The following is a 4,237-nucleotide window of genomic DNA, read 5'->3' as shown; positions in this document are numbered from 1 at the left end:
CCTCAGGGGATAGCACCCTGCTCAGCCCCCTAAATAACTGGGGCATTTGGCCATGGGGATTGGCCTTGAACCTCCTGACTGCACAGCGTTTGTGGACTTTCAGGCTGGAACATGCTGCCCGGTATGTCCTCTGCCCTGGCTGCACACCCTCCTCCCAGTCCCCGGCAGCAGGCCCAAGAAAGCAGACAGGCCTTATCAGAAAACCATGTTCTCTGGTTTCTGGGAACTTTCTGCACTCTGCAGCCTTCTTTCTCAGGAGTCAGTGCCAAGCAGGCTCTGTCTCCACGTCTGGCAGGCCTCCAAGCATTCTGTTTTAAGCGCTTCTTAGCAGCAGGAAGAGAGACTTCATCAGTACTGGAAGCACCCCAGTAACAGGCCTCTGTCTGATTTGCCTGTAAAATCAGCACAAGGTCAGTGCCTCCAGATGCATCCAGCACCTAGTTGCTCCTCTGGTGTGGTGGTGGATCTGATCTCCTCTGCTCGAGCACCCTTCTAGCAGTTTTGGGGTGTAATCTGCATGGGGAGACATTAGCAGTCAGAAGGTTCAAGTGAACAGCCATCTGCCACCCAGGGATTTAAGAGCTGTCTCCTCAGATTGATACCACATCCAGCCAGGTGTGAACTATTGCTCAGTTAAGATTAAGGGGATAGAATTCCAGTGAGATCATGAATTTATTGAGGTCACTTAATGCATATATGGCTGAGCTGGTTTTGAACCTAGTCAGTACAGCTCCAGAGTTTAATTCTATCTCTTTAGCACACAGGGTGTTTCAGCTCCTTGGTCCAGGACTTCTGCCCTAGCTTCTGCAGGAGAGTTGTTCCTGCCTTACAGAGGTGGGGGAGCTCAGCTCCATGTTGGTATGTCGACTTGAGGGGGAATTATTCTAGCCAGGAAACCGAAGAAAAGCGTTTGTGTGCCAGGGAAGGGTTTCTAGGAGAAGCTGACAAGAATATTAGGGGTTTTGTGATGAGATTTTTGTGTGTGTAGCCAGGAAAGGGCAGGGACTGTCTGTATAGGCAGTTCATGTGTATAAACCCCTGAGGCCAAGAAGGTGGGAGAGGTGCCTCTTTTGCAAGAGCCATTTTTCCAAGGGAAAATATTACCTAATCATTCGCTTACCTGACTAATGGAACAGCATTTTTGCAATGGCATTCTCTGTTCCCTATGCCACATCCCCACCCTTACTCCCCCAGATTCCTTACCATTCATTCCTTGATCCTAGGAGACCTTGTCCATCTACATCCTCTTCTTCCCTGCTCTGTGCCTGGGTTCCCTCATCCGTCTGAGGAGGAGTCTGAGCCCATCCTTGCAGAGAAGCATCCTTGGTATCCCAGAACATGGGTGATGAGAGGAAGCACTGTGGGAAAGAAGAGGATGGTGTCTTACCTTCCCCACACTGAGAACCTTGAGGGTGAATTCTCCAGTCAGCACTTTTCAGGATTTCTCAGAAGCTGTGTGCTGCACAGGCAAAGGAAACAATGCATGGACAAGGAATTGCAGAAATGCGGCTGAACTGAGAACCAGGTGTCTAGCATCTCTCTTCTTTCAGCATCTCAATAGGAGAGTAGGTACATGATTCACACGTGGGCCATTTTATTTCAGACGCTTGATGTTATTCCCTTACAGAGAACATTTTTATTTTAAAAGGACTTCAAAGCCTTAGGAGACTGATAGAAAGATTGGTAGACTTCTTATTTTCCACAGAAGAGGCCTAGATTTAATTCCTCGCCACATGCACAGCAACCACCATCAGTCAATGGAGACTTTTGTGTTCCTATGATGTTGAGCAAATTTTACTGTATCTTCCAGACTAAGATGAGCTAAGAAAAAAGGCCTGATGATCTATTTCTGAAAGCTGGTCAATACAAATCCTGAGGAACACAAAAATCCAATCATAGCTCATCATTGCAATAGTACAGGACCAAAAGAGGTCACCATGATTTGGGGTTAACTTGATGGCAGCGAACATCTGAATAATGAAGGATTTCAAGATATTGTTTTAAACTCACAGGAGAAAAGAGCTCTTTGCCCAGCCTCACTCATTCATTGTGACTCAGTTACTAGTGACTTCCTTGAATTGGAAAAGCTGATTTTTGTCAACTGAGTCTATGAAGACCACCTTTGAAACCATCATATGGGATTGATCAAGGAAGCATGACCCTTATTTGATCAGGTTGATGGGATAGGGGCATTTTAAAATCCTGAAAATGTTGTTGTTGCTAGGTGCCATCAAGTTGGTTCCAACTCGTAGTGAGCTAATGTACAAAAAAATAGAACACTGCTTAGACCCGTGCTACTTCCAAAGTTGTTTTAAGATTGAGCCTATTGTTGCAACAACTATGTCAATCCATTTTGTAGAAGGCCTTTCTCTTTTTCACTGCTCCTCTACTATTCCATGCATGATGACATTCTCCAGGGATTGGCCCTTACTATCAACATGCCCAAAATACTTGAGAAGACGTCACACCACCCTTGCATCTAAGGAGCACTCTGGCCATACTTCTTCCAGGACAGATTTGTTTGTCATTTTAGAAGTTCATGGTACTTTTGATAATCTTCAGCAGCTCCATAATTGAAATGCATCAGTTCTTCTTTATTCAATGTTCAACTTTCACATGCACATGAAGTTATTGAAAATACCATGGTTTGGGTCAGGCACACCCCAGTCCTCAAAGTAACATTCTTGCTTTTCAACATCTTGTGCAGCAGAAAATAATGCATCATTCAATCTCTTGACTGATGTTTATATTAGGATTGGTTGTGGATCCAAACCAGGTAGAATTCTTGACAACTTCAAGCTTTTTCCATTGATCATGCTGTTAGTTATTAGTCCAGTTGTGTGGGTTTTGATCTTCTTTACATTGAGTCGGAGCCCATACTGAAGGCTGCAGTCCTTGATCACCATCTGCAAGTCTTTGAAGTTCTTTGCCCTTTCAACAAACAAGGTTTTGTTATCTTCATGTCACAGGTTGTTAATAAGCTTTCCCCCAATCTTGATACTGCACTCTTCTTAATAAAATCCAGCTTCTCTGATTATTTGTTTGTCATACAGATTGAATCAGTATAATGAGAGGATACAATCTTGACCCTCACCTTTCCTGATTTTAAACCATGCAGTATCCACTTGTTGTGGTCACACAACTGCCCTTTGGTCCATGAACAAGTTCCACATGATTACAATGAAGTACTCTGGAATTCCCACCCTTCTCAAGTTTACCCATAGTTTATTTTGATCCACATGGTCCAATGCCTTTGCATATTCCATGAAATAAGCTAAATATCCTTCTGATACTCTCTGCTTTTATCCAAGATCAGTTGACACTTGAGCCAGCTCTGTATGCTCAGTGAAAAGCATATATCCCAAGAGAAAGTGGGTGCACCCTCCTTCCCCGCTCACCCCTCCCTCATGAATCCTTGATAATTTATAAATTATTATTATTCTGTCATGTCTTCCACTGTCCGACGTCTCCCTTCACCTACTTTTCTGTTGTCCATCCCCCAGGAGGAGGTTATATGTAGGTCCTTGTAATCGGTTCCCCCTTTCTACTCCACCCTCTTGGTATTGCCACTCTCACCACTGGTCCTCAAGAGATAATCTGTCCTGGATTCCCTGTGTTTCCCGTTCCTATCTGTACCAGTGTACATCCTCTGGTCTAGCCAGATTTGTAAAGTAGAATTGGGATCATGATAGTGTGGGGAAGAAGCATTTAAGAACTAGAGGAAAATTGTATGTTTCATCATTGCTACCCTGCACCCTGACTGACTCGTCTCCTCCCCGCGACCTTCTGCAAGGGTGTGTCCAGTTGCTTACAGATGGGCTTTGGGTCTCCACTCTGCACTCACCCTCATCTACAATGATATGATTTTTTTGTTCTTTGATGCCTGATACCTGGTCCCTTCTACCCTTGTGGTCACACATGCTGGTGTGCTTCTTCAATGTGGGCTTTTTTTGCTTCTCAGCTAGATAGCTGCTTGTTTATCTTCAAGCATTTAAGACCCCAGACGCTATATCTTTTGATAGTGTGGCACCATCAGCTTTCTTCACCACACTTACTTATGCACACATTTGTTTTCAGCGATCGTGTCGGGAAGGTGTGCATCATGGAATGCCAATTTGATAGAACAAAACGTTCCTGCTTTGAGTAAGTACTTGAGTGGAGATCCTTAATACTAAACCTATAAATATATGCACGTAGATCTATTTCCCCAACATCCTATATAAATATATTTGCATAA

This window comes from Echinops telfairi, unplaced genomic scaffold (assembly GCF_000313985.2).
Source record: "Echinops telfairi isolate 266 unplaced genomic scaffold, ASM31398v2 ScPeMD7_7462;HRSCAF=8500, whole genome shotgun sequence".
NCBI lineage: Eukaryota > Metazoa > Chordata > Mammalia > Afrosoricida > Tenrecidae > Echinops > Echinops telfairi.
The sequence above is the reverse complement of the archived record's forward strand: the minus strand, read 5'-3'. Positions refer to the sequence as shown.